Source organism: Phoca vitulina, unplaced genomic scaffold (assembly GCF_004348235.1).
Source record: "Phoca vitulina isolate PV1807 unplaced genomic scaffold, GSC_HSeal_1.0 scaffold31, whole genome shotgun sequence".
Classification (NCBI taxonomy): domain Eukaryota; kingdom Metazoa; phylum Chordata; class Mammalia; order Carnivora; family Phocidae; genus Phoca; species Phoca vitulina.
Window position 1 is genome coordinate 8,392,640 of NW_022589734.1, and position 24,645 is coordinate 8,417,284.

Consider the following 24,645-nt stretch of genomic DNA (forward strand, 5'->3'; position numbering starts at 1 on the left):
GTGAAGTGACTGCTCCTCATTTATCCTGGGTGTACCCAACATATGTGAATCATCTGAGGGCCACTCCTATTTCTTTCCTTGCTCATTGGTCACTTGAACTTAAAGAGGTTAAGCAAACTGTGAGTTCAAAGCCACAGTGTATATAGTGATGTTTGGGGTTTGGGAGGTAGACAGGGAACCTCCCTAAAATATCACAATCTTCCTGGCCCTTTAGGGGAACCGAGGCATGCCCAGGAAAAGAAGATGCAGCCCAGAGAAAACTGTCCCCGGAGAGAAGCGTGCTCCTAGAGAGACATCCTGTTTACTCTGAGTCATTTCTGAGAGTGTGTCAGCTCATGTTTTTTGGTAATTTGCTAATGACATGGTATCTATTAAATATGTATATAGAAAGGTAAAAATAGGTTGAGCATTTTCTAAATAGCTCTGGCTCAAAGCAAAGCGGTGAAGGACTTGTTAGTTCTTTTTAAGGCAAAATAAAGCGGCTCTTCATCATCCTCAACCAACCTTGTACTGCATCCCAGGACAAACAAGAAATGCCCCAACCAAAGAAAATGAAAATGCTCTTCTTGACTGGATTGCTTCAGAAATATGCCCGGACCCAAGAGTTCCAACTTTTCTGGGATTCATTCTTACAGTCTAACCCTTGTGGTTTTTTGGTAGGAGGTAATTTCTGTGCTGGTTATGATTTGAAGGAGCTGGCCCACTGCTCAACCTTGCTTAAATTGGAACAAGATGTCACCAGTGGTCTTGCCCCTGTAGTAGGCACTTGAAAATAGATTCTCAGTGGACGGACGGTGTTCAGGCCATTCTGTGGGACTCCTGTGAGTTTCCATGACTAAAAAATGACACCACCATTCTGTCACTACTTTTCAAGTCCCTGGTACTATGTAGGAAGTGTGAGTGTTGTGGGTGGGTTTTTTTTTTTTTCAAGCAATGAAGGCAATGGCAAAGAGTTTTTCATAAAAACAAGTGACAAATTTCACTCAAGTTACTGACACATAAAAGGAAAAAATTAGTTTTTGCTTTGAAGCTAACCAGAAACAAATGGCTCTGTTTCTCCAAAGGAAAAGTTGGAGTTTAGTTATGATACATCCCCTCCCAGAAATCTAGGAAATTATACATACTGTACCCTCTGTTTATAAGAATATGAATAACATGATTGTGTGCACAGGGTCAATCGCAGTTCACATGAGAATTTACTGCTGTTAACCAGCAATTGCATAAAGGGAGAAAGAACTGCTGTTAACCCCTTATTCACATGGTCCAAATGCCATCCTTGTAAGAAACACGGAGATTGAGAGCTCCTTGAAGCCAGGAAATATGTCTTGGGGGTCCTGAGATAGCTCCCCACATGCAGCTCAGATGCTGTGGTTGGCACGGAGTAGGGATTCATTGAAAGGTGTGCATTCCATTCGACTAAAGAGAGCAGCAGAGTTTGACTTTTGCATCGAGAAATGGGAGTGTTTTTTTTAAATTATTTTTTATTATATTATGTTAATCACCATACATTACATCATTGGTTTTTGATGTAGTGTTCCATGATTCACTGTTTGTGCATAACACCCAGTGCTCCATGCAGAATGTGCCCTCCTTAATACCCATCACCAGGCTCACCCATCCTCCCACCCCCCTCCCCTCTAGAACCCTCAGTTTGTTTTTCAGAGTCCATCGTCTCTCATGGTCCGTCTCCCCCTCTGATTTCCCCCCCTTCATTCTTCCCTTCCTGCTATCTTCTTTTTTTTTTTTTTTTCTTAAATGAGGGTGCTTTTATTTTAGCTGCATGGTTGAGTCCTTGGTGCCAGCCAATTGAGAGTTGCAGGAACCGTGAACTTGCTCTCAGGGGGGCCGCGTCTTTTCACACCTCCCAGATCAGGTCAGGGTATCAGCAGCTGCCACAATATCTCCACAAGGGCAACTGCTGTGTGCTGGGCTTGGTGTGGAGTGGGTCCTGCGTCTCCGTCCCATTTACCCTCCCAACCACCCAACAACAGCGGGCGCTGTGTCCGTTTGGGAGATGAGTGAGGGTAAGCAGCCTGAGCACGTAGTAAGTGGCACGAGGAGGACCCACCCTCAGGCTGGTCTGAGTGCCAAGGCCACCTCTCCCAGCTGCCCTCCAGGATTTTCACAAAGGGGATCATGCTTTGTTCCTGAAGCCAAGCAATCTGCAGGACCATCATCTAGTCCTGGAGAAGAGCAGTTAGCCAGCCTGCGGGGTGGTTGCGATGGCGGGTTCCTCCCGGCCTAGGACCCACTCCCTCGCTCCGCTGGAGGGCTCTATTTAACATACGAATATCCAGGCAGGCTTCAGCAGGAGAAGCACCAAGGACACCAGCGTTAGCAAGAGCCACGGCAGCAAGGAAGAAGCTAAAGGAGAGGGGATGCCCCTGTGACCGGGGTGCAGAGGACAGCGATGGGGGCGGAAAGGAGGGAGAGAGGTGAGGACTTGGCCGCCCACCCTGCCCTGCCCTGGCCTCCCGGCCTCTGCTGGAGGAGGGTGGGGCTGCTCCAGGATTGTTTATAAGCACCTCAGGCCTGTTGGTCGTACCTGCTGGTGGCGCCACTTCCTTCTGTTCTAGTTTAGGGACCTCTGAGTCACTGGGCCATCCCAGCCACCTGCCCTCCCCAAACTGGGGCCCGGGAGGAAATGCAGTGCCGCAGAATGCGCGTGTGCTTTGGAGTCAGACGAATCCAGCTGTGATTTGGGGCAGCTGTGGGCAGCTCGATCAACAGCCCCGAGTCCTTTCGGGGGGGTAATAATACCCACTTTACAAGAGCAGAAATAGGAGTCTGAGCATGTGAGGTATGTCGGATAATGCCCGGCACCCTAGAAATGTCCAATGGCTGTTTCTCTCCTACATTTGCCCATCCTCAGGCCCCCCTTAGGGAGATTGTTCCGCACTGTGACCCACTTGAGTCAGCTCGAGGTGAGGTACCACTGCATTTGGGCCTGAACACTAGCGAGAAGGGGAACTTTTCCTGTCTTTCTTTTCCCGTGTTTCTAAATCTGATCCTAGTTTGACAAGTGGTAATAATGGGTTATTGGTGGCATGGATGTCAAGAGTCGTGCTCCACGTTTACTCAAGGCCAACTCCGTCCCAGACTCCGTGCTCGGGAAGGACAAATGAATAACACGTGGCCCCTGCCTTCAGGGACCTCACATTTCAGCCGAAGAGACAGACGCGTAAGTGGGTTAAATGTTACAGGTGAAATGCAATGACCATGGTACACACAGAATGCTAAGAAAGCCCAGAGAAGGGTTGATGAGCATCATCTGGAAGCTGAAGGTAACTCCCTGAGGACGGTGTTGCCTTCACCGAGTCTTAAAAGAAGAGCCAGTTAGCTGGTATGGGTGACCTTGTACTTGTCCACTTGACTAAGCTCAAACTACACTCTCCAGAATTCCCTTCCCTATATGGTTCTGGGTAAGGATTCATCACAAGAGAAATATGCATGAGGTCTGGAAGGTGAAGGACAAGCAGCAACCATATTTATGCCCAGAATATCAATGTCGGGCCAGATGTGGTAGCTCACACTTGTGGTTGCAGATCTGTTGACCTGCCCTGTTGGGGTGAGGCAAGCAACAGGCCTGCACCTCCTTCTGCTCCCACCTGACTTCCTCCTTCCACTTCTCTGACTGCTAGGCCAGGTGTGTGTTTGGCTCTGTGATGAGGGATGCCAGCTCCCCCCGATAGCATCACTGAAGTTTGAGGCGAGAGAGACCAGCATGGGCTCCATTCATCCTTCTGGGCTCCCAGCTTATCCAGGTGGGTTCTGGTTTGCCCTTGGCTCTCCCTACTCCACATCCATCTTTCCTTCCCGGACTTGAACACGGTCCTGCTCACTACAGGCTCAGCGCCAGATGCAGACACAACAGCTGTGCATAAGCTGTTTGACCAGCATTCACCGTCATGTAGGGTCAATTCCCCATAATAAACCCCTTGTTCTAGATCACTCCAGTGGTTATACTTCTTTGGTCGACCTTGATGGGTAGACCAGTTACACGTGGCTGGGGAAAAATGGTCCAGGCAGGAGGAATAGAATGAACAGGGTCACGAAATGTCAGGGTCTGTGCAGGGAACCACAGGTAGCTCGCTGTTTCCAGAAATCACATGAGACGCAGGGAGAAGAAGATGGGACCAGAAAGGATGGAAATGCCTAGGCCGTGGAGGGAAGTGAATGCCATGCTAGACGTTTGGCCCAAACGAGAAACAGCGGAATAAAGGACTTTTCTAAATGTGTGGGAAAGCTGCGAACAGTTTATGTGATCTGCTATGCTATCTGTTGTTCTCGGAATAATGTTCCACATGACACATCTTCTTTAGAATATACTACCTGCCTGAAGAAATGGTGTTTTCCACTGTCAGATGACAAGAATTGGATAACATTCTATTGGGAGAGGATAGGTTATGCTGTCTAATAGATAAACCGCAGATTTCAGTGGCTTAACACCTCAAAGGGTTTTTCTCGCTCCTGTCATGCTGGTAGGATGGCTTTCTTTGGTGATTCTTTATCAAGCAGTGTCTGGGGGTTTCAGGCTCCTTTTATCTCGTGACCCTGCAATCTTCAAAGTGTGGTCTGGAAGATTGCTGGGAGAGGAGAGCTGGGGGACAATGCCGCTGGGGGGCCGGGGGGGGGCGGGGGGGGGCGGGAAAGTGGCTTGCGTAACTTCTGACAGCAGTACCCAGTCCTGCCTCCCCAAGGACTAGGAAGCTGGGAAAATGGGGGCGGGTAGGAGAGAAATAAAATGGGATCTGGCAAATGCATAACACTCTATCTATGACGCTTTTCAGCTCGGGAGCTTTATTTACAGCTCAATGGTAGTAACTTCGTAACTGTGTTAGCACACAGCTGAGCTTCTCTTTCCATCACATGGGTTAGATTCGCTATTCTTGCTTCCATGCTTTTTGTATATTCAAAGACAAACAAGAATTAACTCCATGTCTTCTGCCCATTTTTTGACTTGATTATTTGTTTTTTGGGTGTTGAGTTTGAGAAGTTCTTTATAGATCTTGGATACCAGCCCTTTATCTGTAGACATACAAATGGTTAACAGACACATGAAAAAATGTTCATCATCATTAGCCATCAGGGAAATTCAAGTCAAAACCACATTGAGATACCACCTTACACCAGTTAGAATGGCAAAAATGGACAGGGGAAGAAACAACAAATGTTGGAGAGGTTGTGGAGAAAGGGGAACCCTCTTACACTGTTGGTGGGAATGCAAGTTGGTACAGCCACTTTGGAAAACAGTGTGGAGGTTCCTCAAAAATTTAAAAATAGAGCTACCCTATGACCCAACAATTGCACTCCTGGGTATTTACCCCAAAGACACAGATGTAGTGAAAAGAAGGGCCATATGCACCCCAATGTTCATAGCAGCAATGTCCGCAATAGCCAAACTGTGGAAAGAGCTGAGACGCCCTTCAACAGATGAATGGATAAAGAGGATGTGGTCCATGTATACAATGGAATATTACTCAGCCATCAGAAAGGATGAATACCCAACTTTTACATCAACATGGATGGGGCTGGAGGAGATTATGCTAAGTGAAATAAGTCAAGCAGAGAAAGTCAATTATCATATGGTTTCACTTATTTGTGGAACATAAGGAATAGCATGGAGGACATTAAGAGAAGGAAGGAAAAATGGGTGGGGGGAATTGGAGGGAGAGATGAACCATAAGAGACTATGGACTCTGAGAAACAAACAGGGTTTTAGAGGGGAGGGGGGAGGGGGGATTGGTTAGCTTGGTGATGGGTATTAAGGAGGGCACGTACTGCATGGAGCACTGAATGTTATACGAAAACAATAGATCGTGGAACACTACATGAAAAACTAATGATGTACTGTATGGTGACTAACATAATAAAAAAAAAATTAACTCCAGTGTTCACATCACAATTGAGGGATGTTATTCTAACACTTAAAACGACTCCTCTACTTTTATCTAGGCAAGCTGGCCCTTGCTTAGTAAACAACCTTTATATGGAAAGAGTTTTAGTAAGAAGGGACCTCTCCAGAACATTTTTCCTTTGTTTCCTGGGATAAACACCTGGGTACTAGGGACGGTTTGGGTCAGAGAGCATCAGCTAACAAAAATGGAGAGTGATTGCTTTTCATGATTGTGCAAATGCACAGAGAAGTGACTGGCAGCCAGGAGCATGTCTGTCTTTCCATTTCCGTTCATCTGGGGTCCCCACAGTCATCCCTAATTTATGGGAGGCTGGCACAGGCAGGATACCAAAGTACTGGTATTTTGAGGTACAGGTTTGAACATATTTCCCCACAGACACAGTCTTACAAATGGTGATGAGGTACACCTGAAAGGGAACCACCAGTCTCACGCTTCGCTGGCATATGATGGATTAAGAAGCTGAAGTTGAACCATGTATTACATTAGTTGTTGCAATTGATACAAGTTCCAGACAAAGGACTTCAACTGTTGAAAAAGGGCCCATTATTTCCAATTTTCAAGGGATCCTGATCGTAAAATTTTCAAGTCATAATGTCTTTAAGGGCAAAGTGATAAAGTGCTTTGAAAACTATAAGATCTTGCATAAAATAGCACAATGTTTTAATTTCTTGTAGAGAACGTCAGGTTGAGCATACGGCAGTACGATGGATCATTTTATGTATCAACTTCGCTGGGCCATGGTGCCCAGATATTTGGTCAGACACCAGCCTAGATGTCACTGTGAAGGTATTTTTAGATGAGACTAACATGTAAATCAGTAGACTTTGAGTAAAGCAGATTGTCTGCCATAGTGTGGGTGGGTCTCATCTAATCACTTGAAGGCATTAAGAGAAAAAGACTGTGGTCCCCTGAGGAAGAAGAAATTCTGCCTCCAGGCTGCCTTTGAACTCAAGCTGCCATATCAGTTCTTCCCTGGGTCTCTAGCTGTGGACCTGCCTTACAAATATCAGACTTGCCAGCCACCACAATTGTATGAACCAATTCCTTACAATTTCTGTGTGTGTTTGTGTTTGCGTACCCACATATCCTATTGGTTCTATTTCTCTGGAGAATGCTGACTAATAGAGATATTTTCTGAGCAAAGGAAAATAGACAATCTTTACTAATTTGCATCTAAAATATTTGAAATTATACACCTATAAACTATTCTTTGAGAGATACTGACCCAGTTGATTAAGGAATCTGTTGTTTTCTGTTCTTTTTTCTTTCTTTCTTTCTTTCTTTTTTTTTTTAGAGAAAGAGAGAGAGAGCAGGGAGGGGAGAGAGAGAGAGAATCCTAAGCAGGCTCCATGCTCAGCGTGGAGCCTGATGCAGGGCTTGATGTGGAGCTCAATCTCATAACCCTGAGATCATGACCTGAGCTGAAATCAAGAGTCGGACACTTAACTGCCTGAACCACCCAGGCACCCCGGGAATCTGCTGTTTCTTATTGATTTATCTTCAGCCATCTTCAGGTTTCTCCTATTTTATAGAAGTCCTTTATGATGGACTTCTGTTCTTGAAGGCAGAGCAGCTAAAACACTCTTAGGTAAGAGAATCCATAATCCCGCAATAAATCCAAGACCGCTCCCTCTTTTTTTTTTTTTCAATTTTTTTATTGTTATGTTAATCCCCATACATTACATCATTAATTTTAGATATAGTGTTCCATGATTCATTGTTTGTGCATAACACCCAGTGCTCCATGCAGAACGTGCCCTCCTCAATACCCATCACCAGGCTAACCCATCCTCCCACCCCCCTCCCCTCTAGAACCCTCAGTTTGTTTTTCAGAGTCCATCGTCTCTCATGGTTCTTCTCCCCCTCCGATTTCCCCCCCTTCATTCTTCCCCTCCTGCTACATTCTTCTTCTTTTTTTCTTTCTTAACATATATTGCATTATTTGTTTCAGAGGTACAGATCTGAGATTCAACAGTCTTGCACAATTCACAGTGCTTACCAGAGCACATACCCTCCCCAGTGTCCATCACCCAGTCACTCCATCCCTCCCACCCCACCCCCCACTCCAGCAACCCTCAGTTTGTTTCCTGAGATTAAGAATTCCTCATATCAGTGAAGGACCGCTCCCTCTCAAATCTATGGAGAGCATTGCTCATATTTGTTGCAAACTCTTATTTCAACTCTGATAAGAAATTAAATTCACGTTATGTACACATTCAATACATCCCCAGAAACAGAGGGAATTGGCACTAACTGCTATTAAATAGCATTTAGGACACAAGCCAATGGAAGAAATGGAAGTTTACAATATGACTGAGAGTCCTCTGACCTAGCCCTCTCCGCCCAGGCTTGGCTGGAGTTCTGACGCTCTGTGTGATGTGCCGTGTTTGCAAGATGGTTGGATATGTGAACAAGAAGGGTCACACAAAGAATAAAGTATCAGCTTGGGGCGCCTGGGTGGCTCAGTCGTTAAGTGACTGCCTTCGGCTCGGGTCATGATCCCAGGGTCCTAGGATCGAGCCCCGCATCAGGCTCCCTGCTCAGCGGGAAGCCTGCTTCTCTCTCTCCCACTCCCCCTGCTTGTGTTCCCTCTCTCGCTGTGTCTCTCTCTGTCAAATAAATAAATAAAATCTTTAAAAAAAAAAAAATAAAGTATCAGCTTTAGGAAGGTGATTTGTACTGTGTGAGGTATTACCTCCTACACGATGCACGAAGAAGAAACCATGTCCTATAAAGAAGTCACGCTGCTTCCACAGCGGTCCTTGGGGCACAACAGAGGGCATTCGTGTCTGCTGAAGGAATTAAAATGAAACAAAATGAGAAGTCGTGAATAATTACATAGAACAGAGGTCCATTTAGAGATGTCTAATCTAGGCTACATTTTAAGAAGCATCCCGTTCTTTTCCACATTATGTTAGAAGATGGAGAGTTTGAAAAGATTAAAGAGGAAGGGCAGGATTAAAAAGAGCAGAAACAAAAGGAAGGGCCAAGTTAGGAGTGAAAATCATTCAAATCATTCTTATGTGCTCTCTTTTTTTTCCCCTCTTTTGGAAGCTGGTGAGGTAGTATGTATCTCCTAGAGTAAAATGACCCATCATAAACCTCATAATGTCAAAGATCTGAGTCTTATTTATCATCCACATTAAAGACAAAAGCCATGCAGCTGTAGCTAGGAGTGATATTAGAAGAGCCAAAAATGAAAGCAGATAGCAATATAGGCGTGGATTTAAGCCACGGCTTTTATTACAGAAGGCACAGATGAGGACAGATGGGGGAAAAGAAAGGACATTTGCATGTCCAGAGGAGAATGGTTCATTAAAGAGGAGCACTGAATTGGGAATAAGGAGCTGTTTGCTTCCATGTAACCTTCCCAGGGGGGTTTTGGTGGAATGACAGTTGACTCTCTGCCTTTCTCAAGACAGTAATAACTATTTTAATTTACATATTTGCAAGGTGGTGGGCCCCTGCCCTGAGCACTTAGCACAGAGCCTGGCACCCAGCAGCCTTCCAGATATGGCTGAAAACCAGACAATTTCCTCCAGAGATACTCTAATATGAACATATCAGTATTTTGCCTTAATATGTTATAGGGTTTTCAGAATTAAGTCCTGGGGAACTTGTTCTCGATCTCCAACCTTGTTTCTGATTGTATGTCCTTGGGCAAGTCAATCATCTCCTCAGGCCTCAGATTCCTCATCTGTATGGTCTTTAGAGTCTCTCTGGCATTAAAATTCTGATTCTGTGAAACTAGCTTCAGGGTACCCAAAGCTTAGGCTTTTATTTTATTTTTACATTTTATTTTACAATTCAATCCAGTTCAATCATAAATATCCAAAGAAACATAAATATCCAATTATAAATATCCAAAAAGACATGCAAGACACTGCATTAGCTGCTTGAGGTCTGTGAATTTGTGAGTGTCAAGGAGCAGACCCGTGGGAAGGGTGGAAGGCGTGACATGAAGTAAGTGCTAGAAACTTCCAGAACCCCTCAGAGAAAGTATTGTCTCCTTCATAGCATGATAGTGACATTTTAGAACTAAGGAAGGAGGGGTTGCTGAAAGGAGGGGAGTAGAATGGAGGCTCACAGGGTAGTGAATTCACTTCTCTCCAGAGGTGGAGGAGATTTTCATGAGGCGAGAAACTCAGAGTGTTCCTCTTGAGCAGGATTACCGCGTATGTCTAGAGGGGCAGGGGAGGTAAGCTGGAGGGCTTCAAAGGCAGAACACAGGCACTGAACCCACCTGACTCTAAACATTCTGTGGAAGTACAAGAGAGGATGTATGTGACAGGGAAGTCAGAAAGCAGAGAGGAGAGGTGGAGGGACACACCCATCCAGTAAGACCTGGGCAATGGCAGGTGATGGGACAGCTTCCTTCTGCTTCGCCTGGTTAGTTACTAGAACACGCTGTAAAGATGGCACCTGGTAAATGAACGTGGCTGTGGGACATCTCTGATACTGAGACTCTGAGGCTGCTTGCTTGTTATGCGAGGGTGTCCCCCGGAAGTAGGTTCCAGAGCCTGCTAGTGCCCTAGTGCATGGTGGGGGAATTTGGCTTTTCCTCTTTGGCTGATCTCCTGTTGCTTTTTTTTTTTTTTTTTTTGGCTGTTCAGCAGTGGTTTGGTACATGTCTGGGTGAAATGGCTCTGAAGGGAGTGGCTGTAGATGATCTTCCCACCCCTACCTCCACCCTCCGATCCCACAAGGCGGTGTTGGAAATAGGAGAATCATGAGTCGTTCCGGCTTTGTTGACTGTATTACCTTTTTTTTTTTTTTTTTCTTGGCCAACATAGAGAGAAACCCAAATGAGGTTGAAATATATATTCTTAGCTATTCACCATAATCATAATAACTAAATGGCCATTGCAATTTTGCCAGGAAGATAATGCAACAAGGCATTCCTCCTCTTGTTTTCATTGCTTATTTTTAACCCGCCTGCTCATTTCTGTTTGTTTGGTTGTTTGTTTAAGGAACTCCTTAGCATTTAAAAAAATTTTTTTTATTAACATATAACGTGTTGTTTCAGGGGTACAGGTCTGTGATTCATCAGTCTTACACAATTCACAGCGCTCACCATAGCACATACCCTCCCCAGGGTCCATCACCCAGCCACCCCATCCCTCCCACCCCCCACCACTCCAGCAACCCTCAGTTTGTTTCCTGAGATTAAGAGTCTCTTATGGTTTGTCTCCCTTTCTGATTTCATCTTGTTTCATTTTTCCCTCCCTTCCCCTATGATCCTCTGTCTTGTTTCTCAAATTCCTCATATCAGTGAGATCATATCGTAATTGTCTTTCTCTGATTGACTTATTTTGCTCATCATAATACCCTCCAGTTCCATCCACGTTGTTGCAAATGGCAAGATTTCATTTTTTGATGGCTGCATAATATTTCATGGTGTGTGTGTGTGTATGTGTGTGTATATATACCACATCTTCTTTATCCATTCATCTGTTGAAGGACATCTAGGCTCTTTCCATAGTTTGGCTATCGTGGACATTCCTAGCATTTTTTTAATGCCTCCTTGAAGTGGCAGCCCCAGAAATTTCATACAGCAAGGGTGTAGGGATTGATCCTGTATAAAAGGGCTTGGGGACTGGCATTGCATCTCCCAGGGTGTTTATTCCGAAGTAGCTTCGTGAGGAAGACTGAAGTCCTCTGCTCACTCCCGTGTGCACTCCTCCCTCCCTACTGGTCAGCTCAACCGACCTTTCCTTTCTATTTTTGTTTCAGGCAGTTGAGCCACTGAATGGGCTTTCCTCAGTCTGCTGCTTTCTTTGTCAGGATTTTTGTCTGTCTTTGTCTATTTTTGGCAAAGTTTCTGTGTATATGTTTGAGTTTTTGTCAGAAGGTTTCCACTGGAATCTTTCTTTTTTGTACATTTTTCCTATCGTGTTTTCACTTACACGATCTTACCCTTTGGCCGATGAAACAACAGATCATTCATATTTGAGCTTTAGATGTTTGGTTGTCTTGACACACATGGAGTAACAGATGTTTCATGCAAATGGGATTGTCGAAGTTAATTCAGCTTGGTTTGCAACCACTCTTGATGAAATTTGGATTTTTTTCAGCTCCTCCTCTTCCCCCCTTGTGGACTTTTACTTATTTGGAAATACAATATTTGTCACATAGTTGAATTATATGTTATCCCTTTGTGGTTGATAGCTGTGCCCCAGTTTTCAGCATGTTCGAATGTGAGGCTTCTCTGGTGGGCAGAACAGCCCAGCTAATGGTAGTTACTTCTTGTAAATGGTTGTTCTAGAAATGATACACCCAAACTTTTCAGTAAGGTTAGTGCATGGCTTTATCTGGTGGGTAACTAAAACACACACCCCCTCCCCCACAATGCAAACCTTATGGTTGACAAAGAAAAAATTATGGTGCACAAGGGAAAAAACAACAAAAAACAAAGATAAAAGGCAGAGCAGAAACCTCCTCAAAGTCGGGCATTTGTTTAAAGTTGCTAAATTACACATTTTGGACCCGAAAAATGTCGGTGAAAAGTGCTCTGAAATTATTAGACCACAATACTTCTTTTGAGTCTGAGAAACATTTTGAGGTTCTGTGACGTGGAGAGTGGCATCTGGGCTAGCCAGGGAGGCGGTGCCATCAGGAGCACTGTGACTGACAGGCTGGGGGACAGGATGGTGGCCGAGAATGGAAGGTCTGTTGCTGCATCATTTTGAGACTGGCTGTGGGGGAAGCAAGTGCGTGATAAAGTTATCAAGATGGGAGCTTCGGTTGGAGAGAGGAGATGTTGGTCATCTAGTGCTTCAAGGGGAATCCCACGGTTCTGTGTGTAACTGTGGGTAGTGAAGGCAGTAGAGGGGAAGTTTCGGGAGCTGAGGTGCCCAGGGATGAATGAGGGGGGCAAGCTACCAGGTGGTCATCACGGATGCGAATGTCACTCAGAAGCTCACAACTCAGGAGAGAGCAGAACCATCAACCAGAGCAAGAGGAGCTTCTTCTCATCGCTCTCTCAAACGAAATGTCAATCCCTCATTCAGGCAACTCTCATTCAAAAAATAAACGTGCCTTAAGTACCAATCCTAGGCTGGCCACAGCTACTGGAGTTTCCAAAATACATGGGGCCTAGTTCTGAGCTTGGGGAGCTGACTGCCGGATTGGGGAGGGGAAACATGTACCTGTTATCTCAAGCAGAGCTTGCCAAATCACAGGACTTTGGGGGGCAGGCTGGCCATGTAAATGGTGATGTCAGCAGGTGTAGTAAGTGGAGAATATTTGGCAACTGCAGTGAACCAAGGCGTGCCTAGCTTCCCTAAAGGAGGAAGCCAGTACTCCATGTTAGCAAATCTTCTGGTTTTCTTTTTAAAGTCAGAAATGCAGACTTATGGGGAGTGCAATTTCCCGACTTTAAGATTTTAGCAAGTGATTAAAAAATTAAAAGCACAACATGGGCCAATGATTTGTGAACTCGGATTTAAATAACTGGAGCTACAGGCAACTTGGGTTCTGGTTCTGGTTCTGGTTCTGGCCCGAATCCACAGGTGATCTTAAACAAGTCGCGTAACTTCTCTGGACCCCACTGATCACATCTATAAAATGGAGCAGGAAGCTGCAGAGGACGAGCTCTGGAGTTTTTCCTAGTTCTGTAAGTCTATGATTTCAGTGTCTAAATAGACTTCTAATTAATTTTTGTCAGCAAGGAAGCCTGGGAAACACAGGGACCGTATCTTTTATGTTCCTTCCTCTGAAATGTGTAGTGTTGACAGAGGGCCACCACTCTGGAGGAATTCATTATGGTGCTCAATGTTGGCTACCTAGATTCTAAGAAGAGGCCAGCTTTGGAAGCTACCATGATGAACTTTGTATCTCTTGCTCTCTCCCATGCTGTAGTCAACGGGGAAGCAGGATGGTGTAATGGAATTGTCCAGACGGACATAGGCTGGAATTCCAGACCTGTTTCTTCCTGATCTCTGTGATCGGAAAAGTCATTTCCCTTCCGTCCCAGATGTCACCAGCTGTAGAGCTGGAAAAAAAGAATGTCCTCCCATAAATATTGTATGCTTCTCTCTGCCAGAAGAGAAACACATCATCCCTTGTACGTGTGTCTGTGTTTTTCTGTTTTGCCTTGAGTGCTAAGAAGTTTACCAGAAAGCAAAATACCTGGATGAAATGAGCTTGACTGTTCAAAGAATTTGCTTTGACTAAATTAGACATTAATGTCATAATCATAGCTTTTTAAAAAAATTGTCTTCAAAATTGCTGTTGAAGGCATTATTCAAATGGTTGCTCAGTGTTTCTTATGTGGGAAGATAAAAGGAGGTTCCTCAAAAAGTTAAAAATAGAGCTACCCTATGACCCAGCAATCGCACTACTGGGTATTATCCCAAAGACACAGATGTACAGAAAAGAAGGGCCACATGTACCCCAATGTTCATAGCAGCAATGTCCACAATAGCCAAACTGTGGAAGGAGCCAAGATGCCCTTCAACAGATGAATGGGTAAAGAAGATGTGGTCCATATATACAATGAAATATTACTCAGCCACCAGAAAGGATGAATACCCACCATTTGCATCGACATGGATGGAACTGGAGGGGATTATGCTAAGTGAAATAAGTCAAGCAGAGAAAGTCAATTATCATATGGTTTCACTCCTATGTGGAACATAAGGAATAGCATGGAGGACATTAGGAGAAGGAAGGGAAAAATGAAGTGGGGGAGGAATCAGAGGGGGAGATGAACCATGAGAGACTATGGACTCTGGGAATCAAACTGAGGATTTTAGAGGGGAGTGGGATTGGGCGATGGGTGAGCCCGGTGATGGGTATTAAGTAGGGCATGTATTGCATGGAGCACTGGGTATTATACACAAACAATGAATCATGGAACACTACATCAAAAACTAATGATGTACTGTATGGTGACTAACGTAACACAATAAAATTTTTTAAAAAAGGGACCCCTTCTGTGAAGTAGGCTGCAGGTGGTACTGTTGGTGGTCAATTGGTCTCCCACTGAGCTTGCGCTTTGCTGAGTGAGGTATGGTGGAAGGGCATGAGCTGAATTGCTGGGACCAGTAAAGTGGATTTTTAGAGGCTGTGGATGAGGAGTTGGGGAATAGCAGGAGGGAAAGAAAAGAAAACTTAGCTGAAGGGGGAGCAGAGAGGAGGGATGGACAAGGACAGATTATGGCTAATACAAGTTGGATGAGGTTATGTCTTTTGCTTGGTAACATAGTTTTTTTTTTTCATCTCGTAAAATCCTCAAGAAAATCTTGCGAATGATTTTTCTACTGTTTCAATGTGATGAATGATGGGCCAACTTCAAGGTGTGCAGGGTGGACAGAGGCCACATAAATGGTCCAGCCACCCATGGGTTACACTGATAGAAGGTTCTCCATGATATTTTCTCGACAAATGTTATTGCCAGGAAGCAGTAGGTCTTGCCAAATAAATGTGTATGCCTCCTTCTGCCTAATGAGAACTATATGATTCATCAGATGCTTTATTTGTTTAGCTTTGGCTAAACAAGGTTAGAACAAGATTTAGTGCTCCATTGTATAGTATCACTGGTTCCTAGTGCATTGCTTTGTCTCTCTCTCTATAATTTCTGATCTCTCTTTCCTATATTTATTTTAATTGTAGATTTTGTATGTTTTAAAGACATACAAATTAGTGTGTTTTAAGACACCCCAGATCATTTGTGGAAGCCAAGGAGGGTCTAAACCAGCACCATCCAACATAATGTTGCACAAAGACAGAAATGCTCTATATCTGTGCTGAACACCAGTGGTAGCCATTAGCCACGTGTGGCTCTGGAGCATTTGAAATGTGGCTAGTGCAGTTGAGGAACTGAATTTTTAATTTTATGTAATTTTAATTAACTCAAGTTGAAGGTGTGGCTTCAACTTTGGCTAGTGGCTGCCATATTGGACAGCGCAGGCCTAACCATCTATAAATAAACAAACGCTTCTGAATATCTGAGAAGGGCCATCCTTCTCAAGATTAAATGTTCTTTTTTTTTACATGATTGATTAACTTGGAAAAATCTTTTTGTATAATAAGGAAAAATTATTGCATTGTATTTGTAGAGTATGGAATTATAAGGACGTTTAAACCCCATTTATTCATTAAAAAAAAGACAATATTAATCAAGTGCTTTCTATTTCCTGGAGCTTTGGTAGTTCCACTATCAATTTACATCTCAATTTTTACTAAATGAACGTAATTGCCTAACCATCAGAACTAACTGATAATTCTTATTTTAAATAGGAAGTTTGTGGAAGACAACTTAAAAAGATAAATTTCAGTCCCATTTCTTGACCTGACTGGTGTTTGCCCAGGGATTCCCTTTATAACTGTTTAAATGATCTTAAATATTTTATACACTTTTCTGTATCTATGTTAATTTTTGCAATAAAATACAAAAAAATGAAGGTTAATCTCTTTCATATTTAAAGGCATAATGTGATGAAACTCTACAAGTGTCCATTTCATAGACTGATTAAGGAAAAATCCTGGAGAGTCTAGAAATAAACCCAACAACAAATGGGAATTTATTATATAAGAAAAGTAGCATTTCAAATCAATGGGAGGGAACTATGAATTTCTTACCAAATGGTGATGGGACTATTCTTACATATTTAGGATAAACTATGCATTTGAATTTATATTTACTGGGGTCAAACTATTGCATTGGAATCCACATTTTTCCCAATGGGGTTTTTATAATGAATGGTGTTGGGTCTACTGTTCAGCTACTCAAGATCAAATTGTGTCATTTAAATTTGCATTTATATTCCAAATATTTAATTTAAGAGCAGACCTCAATACCACATTTCCCCAAGAAGTCCCTGTTACTTTCAATTTTAAATAAAGCTGAAGAAAGTAAAAATCTCAAAAGGTGATAAAGCTGGAATGTGGTAGCAAATGAAAGTGACTAAAAATTTTTAAATTTTAAAAAATTATTTGGGGAAAGAAGTTTATTAATCTTAAGAAAATTTTTTCCACCTTTACCTGCAGATTTTAATTTCTTTTCCTTAATTTTAATCTTAGTAGGTTGGGATCTTTTCCTTAGTTGTCCCCCTCAAATTAATTCTAAGTAGATCAGTGTTTACACAGAAGAAAATAAAGTAAAAAAAAATAATAGAGAACATTGGTGAGAAGTTTTTATAATTTTTGAGTGGAATTTTTGAGTGGAAAAGGGTTTTCTAATTATAATACTAAACTCAGGAACCACAAAGAAAAATAATCATAAATTTGACTATAAATTTAAGAAAATCTCTAGCAGCAAACTTCATAAAGTAAAAGCACCAACTTACTAACAACATAATGGCAATCGACAGTCTGATTTCCATGAAACACAAAGAGCTCTTTCTTTCTTTTTTTTTTAAAGATTTATTTATTTATTTTTGAAAGGGAGAGTGAGCGCACATGTGTGTGCCTGCTCGAGGCTGGGGGGGAGGGGCAGAGGGAGAGAGAGAAAATCAAGCAGACTCCCCGCTGAGCGCAGTAGCCTGCCTGGGAGGGGGAGTGTTCCAGGTGGGGCTCAATCTCATGACCCCGAGACCATGACTTGAGCCGAAATCAAGAGTCAGACGCTTAACCAACTGAGCCACCCAGGCTCCCCACAAGAATCAACTGAGCCACCCAGGCTCCCCACAAGGAGCTCTTTCAAGTTAGTTTTTAAAATACTAATAGAAAAGGAGCAAAGTATCTAAAAAGGCAATTCACATAGAAAGGAACACAAATGGCCAATGAATGTAATATACTCAATATCAATTATTAAAGAGATTCAGATTGAAAAGAAAGTTCATCATTTTAAAGGAAGTATAATCATTTCAATCGGCCCACAGAACTATATTAATGTATATATTTCTTCCTTAATTTTAACCTTATTATGTGTATCATTAGCAGAATCTTGGGCAAGTATTCTCTGTGAACCTGACCTCTTCACCAATGAGAATGGCTTTTATTTTTATTTTTAAAGAATTTTTTTAAAAGATTTTATTTATTTATCTGACGGTGAGAGAGAGAGAGAACACAAGCAGGGGGAGCAGCAGGCTCCCCGCTGAGCAGAGAGCCTGATGAGGGACTCGGTCCCAGGACCCTGGGATCATGACCTGAGCCAAACTCAGACGCTTAACTGACTGAGCTACCCAGGTGTCCTGAGAATGGCTTTTAAAAAAAGAGACAATATTAAGTGCTTACAAGGATGCGGGGCAATTGCAATTCTTAGTCATGGCTGATGGGAATGAAATACACAGCCACTTTGGAAAAAAAGTTGGCAATTGTTTTTTGTTTTTTGTTTTTAATAAAGTTAAACATATACCAACCATATAATCTGGCAACCCCACTCCTAGGTTTTTACCCGAGAGGACAGGAAACTTTTGTTCACATAAAAACTTGTACACGAATGCCAAAAACTGGAATCAGTGCAAATATCCTGCAACTGGTGAATGGATAAACAAACTATGGCACATCCAAATACTGGGAGAGTATTCAGAACGGAATAAAAGAGAACAAATTACTGGTTCACGTAACAACATGGATGAATCTCAAATGCCTTGTGCGAAGTGAAAGAAGCCAGACTCAAAAGACTACATTTTGTATGATTCTAATTATATGACATTCTGGAAAATGCAAAATTATAGGAACAGATCAGCGGTTGCTAGGGGTGAATGTGTGGGAGGGGTCAACAGCAAAGGGGCAGCTCAAGGAAATCTTTGGGGATGAAAGTACTGTTCTGTATCTTCATAATGGTGGCCTGATTGCATGCATTTGTCTGACTCACAGAAGACACCAAAAACGGTGAATTTGACTATATGTGAATTTAAAAGGTGAATAAAAAGCTAATGGGTTTCTAAATTAAATGTTGGATTGAGAACAAAATAACATCTTTTTTTTTTTTTTTACTTAGATTTGGTTATCTATGCTCTTTTTTTGGGGAAGTAAACTTCTAGATTGATGCATAACATACATATAAAAGTGCACAGATTATAAATGTACAGCTTGATTATAAATGTCATAACTATCATGCACCGAACTAACCATCACCTGGATCAAGAGATAGAACTTCACCAGAGATCCCTCCTCTCTCTCCTTCCTCCTTCCCAGAAGGAGCCAATATTCTGATTTCTAACACCATAGACGAGTTTTGCCTGTTTTTGAATTTCATGTAAATAAAATCACGCGGTGTTGAATATTGCACTCTTACTAGGCTTAGTTATATTTCAAACTAATTTTCTATATAACTAAGTATAAATATGCCAAGTAACAATGAGGAGACTGGACTGGGTAATCACTACGATTTCTTCTAGTTCTCAAATTTGGAGTCTGTGAGTTGAGAAAATTGTGAAATATTTTTTGTTTGAAATACATTTTTGGCCAACCAAACAAGCCATCTTTTTTTTAAAGCTAATCTAAAGGCATTTGGAAAATGCACACCATACTGTTTCTTTACAATCTCCAAATTATATTTTTCTCTGGTATTATATTCCCTAGTATGGGTAAACCTCACTCTTAAAATTGGCCTGATATACTGATCCTGTTATGCGATACATCCTTGGTACTTCACCAAATGATGATCTATGAACTTTTCCTGCTTTGTTCTTTTGAGATCATGCTTGACTTTCGCTCAGCTATATTTAAAGCTGCGGGGAGAAGAGACTTCTTGAAAACACGTTACTGAAGTCTGCTCTAAACTTGAGTATTTGGAAACCTCCAGTAAAAGTAAATCCATATGGCAGGTCTAGTCCCAGCTTGATTTCTGCACGGTTGGGGCCAAGATCCTTTATGAATTGGTGTGAGTGTGTGTGTCTGTGTGCGTGTGTGCAATCTTGTAGGTGCCCTTTGTGGTGTAAGTCAACTATGCCGGTCTTTGTTTTTGTTATTCTTTCCAGTGAGAGAACCTGGAGTATCAGTTCTGAGTTTCTGGGTTGGGACGGGTTTTATTTTCTTAGCAGTAACCAAGCCACAAAAGGGAAAAACAAAACAATCTCTGCCAATTAAAAAATGTCTTGAAAAATAATATCAATAACAAACACTAACTTTTAAGGGTTCAATGTGTTCTCTAACTAACTCAAAGCCTAAGTTAAATATTACATGCTTAGATCCTTTTTCACAAAGCCTGATGGACCAGCTGCTCTTTCCATTGTTGGAGTCAACCACAACCACACAGCTCAAGTGAAGTGTGTCCCCTGGCTGGGTGTGACCAGCAGGGCCACCAAAACCATGGATTTCTCCATCATTATAACTCAAAAATCTCCAAGGACTGGCTTTTGTGAGCAGTGCTCAGCCAGAAGACTCTTCAGTTGTGTTCCCTCATTTCCCCCTCCCACCTTTCTGTGTTAGATTTTTAACCCTGGGTTTCTTGCCTCACAGAATTTTAATGCATATAAAATGTTTTGTTGTTGTTGTTAGTTTCTGAGTTTGAGAACATGGCAGAGTTCACATATATAATTATAAACTACCCCATAGGACTCAATAAAAGTTGGAGCTAAGGGTCTACAGTTTCAATTAGGGAATGTTGGTGTTGGAAGTCTGCTTCTTCTCATTCAGCATATGAGTTATTGGGCTCAGGTAGGTTCTTGGCTTGCTGAAGTTTCCATTGCTAATTAGTGGCAGAGGAAGGGTAGTACCTAGGAAGGCTTTGAGTTTCTAGTCAAGCAGTCTTTTCCTTTTTTACTTTTTATTCTCTAGAATACACAGGTAGGTTGGGATTACTGCTGTGGACATGTGTACATTGTGGTAGTATCTTGGAATTTTAGTTAAGATATTTAAAGGGATTTATTGGACCACGTAATAGTGTTAGTGATGATAGTCTGAGAGAGGGTAGACTTTAGAAATGGTTTAATTTCACAGCTCAGTGATGTCTTCCAAGACGAGGCATTTTCCCCCATTTTTCCATTTTCCCATGTAGCCTTCCATGGTGTCATTTCTTTATGGTCATAAGATGGCTGCCATCAGCTCCTTGGTGTTCATGCCTATTCATCAGGATCCAAGGCGTGAGTGACGGGTCATTCTGGAAGCCCCCAAGGGACCTCGTCAAACTGCTCCTCACATCTCATTGGCCTCAATGGCTTATGGGTCATTCCTGGACCTACAGTTGTGGTCAGGGGACCAGGTTATGCTGACTAACTTAACCCCGAGTTATATGTATTGTTCCGAAGTCACATTCCTCTAAAGCATGGCATATGGCCCTGGCGGAAATGTGGACCACAGAATCGAGGTAGTTGCCAAGAAAGGGGAAATGCAGGTAAGGAGGCAGCCCCAATGCTTATGAAGGTTGTAAATATCAGAAATCAACCTGAGCTAGCTTAAGTATAGGGTGGGAAGGAATTACACGGACACAGGTGTGTCTCATGGAACCCGAGGACGGGGAAGAGTGTGGTTGGGGGAAGGGTCAGGAGTCAAGAACCTGAGAGCCATCAGACACCAAGTTGTCACTTCTCCCTTTCTCTCCTTCCCTCTCCTCCCTCTCCCCTCCACTCCTCTCCCTTTCCCCCTTTCTTTCTCTCTGGCTTTATCTCATCATGGCAAGTTTTGTTTTGTTTTGTTTTGTTTTCAAGATTTTATTTATTTATCTGAGAGAGAATGAGTGGTGGGGAGGGGCAGAGGGTGAGAGAGAGAGAGAGAGAGAGAGAAGCAGACTCCCTGCTGAGCAGGAAGCCCAATGAGGAGCTTGATCTCAGGACCCAAAGATCATGGATCCCAGGACCTGAGCGGAAGACAGACACAGCCCACTGAGCCACCCAGGCACGCCTCATCACGGGAGTTTTAGTGTTTATCTGTAGACCATCGGATCCTGTGCCTCAGTGCGGAAGATGGCTATCTCTCAACTCCTAAATATTTATGTTCCTCCACTTTCAGTCACATAAACAGAGATTGACTAGTGGTCTCTGATTTCCAGTTCCTCATTCCTGGGAGAGTCTGTTCTGGCAAGCTCGGGTCAGGCACCTGCCTGACATAGACAGGACATACTGGTCCAGATAAGGCTGCCGGGACCCACCTGTGTGGTATGGGGCAGGATGGGGTACGTGGCGGGGCCGGTGGCTCTTAGAGAAGCCAGGCCAAGAGGGCACCCCGGAAGACCCCACTAGCAGAGGGATTTTAGGCCCTGGATGATGGTTGTCCTCCAAGGTGAGCCTGGTCCAATGCCTGCACGAGGGAGACTTCTTTCCCCAGTTGCCTCCCCTCTACTGGACTGGAGGTCTCAGGTCTGGAGGACAGAGAAAGAGATGCTGGGGGTGGGCGGGGGGAAGATGCAGGAGGCATGGGTGAGAAAGGAGAATCCTTGCTTCTGAATAATTTCAGAAATTTGAGGAAATTCTGCTTTGTAACCATAAACCCGAAAAGAGCTCTTTGCTGAATCACCGACGAACTGTTCTAGTGTTTGAAGCTACAAACTGGCCATGTGGATGACCGCTCGTCCACAGTGATCTCTTTCAAACCCCAGATCTCCACACTGCTGATTTCCGCTGGAGCCAGGCAGCTTCCTCCCCAGATAGTGCCTTCCCGGGGGTTCTCAGACTTAGGTGTCCTGCTCTGTTGACTTTCGGCAGCCGCACCCTTTCCTCTGGGAGGGTGAGTCACCGGCTGGGGTGGTAGCGTCTGAAGTCTGAGAGCAGAGTCAGACGCGCCCCTTGTGGGGGCTTAAAACTGTCAATGGCAGTGAGGGGTCGTTTTGACCTTACCATAGAGGAGAAAGCTATCAGAGAGGGGTTTTTTTGTTTTTTGTGGTTTTTTTTCTGTTTTACTGTTTTACAACTTCCTCCGAAACCTAGAACAATAGCCTTATAAACGGGCAGGAAATCTTACGTGTGTCTATTGCAGGGAAAGGGAAATAAATAGACTGGTTGGTGCCTTTTATGTTATCTCACTGAATACAGGCCGGGGCTGTTCAGTTTGCAAAGTGAGAAATCGCAAGAGGCTTTCACGCCGAGTTAAGTCAAGCTCCGCAGAGAAACGAGGTGATTCTAAGGGACCTCAGCCTAGCAGTGGGCACATGGGGGCGGGGAGGAGGCTCAGGTTAGCCAAAGTCTAAGGGGTTAAGAACACAAAGAAACTGCAAGGTAGACCTCTTTAAGGAATGAACGCTAAAAGCCAAAGGAGGCTGACAGCAGAGGAGGGAAAAGATGGGAGACTGGAAACAGGAGAGAAGGATGAGATAACGGCTGCCATTGTTAAGCCTCAACTGTGAAATGATTGCTTTGGATACTTGTGATCCATAACATGAGCTGGGCAGTGATTTTCTTCTTTTTTAATAACACCTTGGACTTTACAAAGCTCTTTTTTTTTTTTTTTAAAGATTTTATTTATTTATTCATGAGAGACAGAGAGAGAGAGGCAGAGGGAGAAGCAGGCTCCCAAGGAGCAGGGAGCCCGATGTGGGACTCGATCCCAGGACCCTGGGATCATGACCTGAGCCGAAGGCAGACGCTTAACCATCTGAGCCACCCAGGTGCCCTACAAAGCTCTTTTTTTTTTTACATTCACAGTATCGTTTCATCCCAAAGCTACATTCTGAGGTTAGCATTGTCCCCATTTTGTGAATGAGGAATGTGAGGCTCGGTAGTGTCCTGCCAATAAGCTTTGGAGCCGGGATAGATTCAGGTCTTCTGATGCATTACGCTGTCTGTCTTGGTACTCTCTCACTCTGTCACAGTTAAGAAGGTCTTTATTGTCTCCCTTTATTCGCACAACGGCCCGGGGAACACAGATACATTCATTCTGATTATGCAAATGAAGAGATTCAGGAGAACTGACCTAATATTTGACATGTGCTGATTCCATATTATGTCTGGGCACTAAGTTCCCCACGCTATTATCCCCCTTGACATTTACCCCAATTCTGGGATCCTGCATTTTTTTTTTTAATTTTTTTTTTAAAGATTTTATTTATTTATTTGAGAGAGAGAGAATGAGAAACAGAGAGCACGAGAGGGAGGAGGGTCAGAGGGAGAAGCAGACTCCCCGCTGAGCAGGGAGCCTGATGCGGGACTCGAGCCCGGGACTCCAGGATCATGACCTGAGCCGAAGGCAGTCGCTCAACCGACTGAGCCACCCAGGCGCCCCTGCATTTTAAAAGTGGGGAAATCGAGGCTTGGAGAGGCTAGGAAATGTGCCCAAAGCCCCACAGCCGGGAGCTGCTACAGCTTGAGTTCCCATGCGGGCAGACCTCCTCCGACCCTGCCTCCTTCAGCAACCTGCCAAGGACGTCACACAGGGTCATGGCTGGGCCTTGAATGCGGACTTACCGGCCTTCCGAGCCCAACAAGTATAGCTGTATGATCTTCTCCACCACGCCCAAACCCGGCTCATTCAATTTACTCATGTCACAAACATTTAGGGCATCCCTATGAAGTGCTAGGCACTTTACAAAGTGATAAGAAAGAAAACTTGCCCCAAATCAGCTTCTGTGCTCATCGAACTCACAGACCGATGGGGAAGTGGGACAGCAATTTTCATGCTACGGTCAGTGTTGTGACGAGTGTGGACGCAGGCCCCCTGGCACACTGAGCCTGAGAAGCATTAATATGTATGAAGGTTTTTCTTGCCGAGCCACTGGGCACAGTGGGCTCAGTGCTGAGAGGCTACAATACTTTTAAGAGTTCATGAAAATATCTGAACTTTTTTTAAGTCAAAAGAAAAAAAATAACTTTCAGGTTGAAGATTTTGTCTTAATATATAATATTTCTCTTTACACCAATGCAGTATATATACATGTAATATATAATATACATAATGATTGTATATA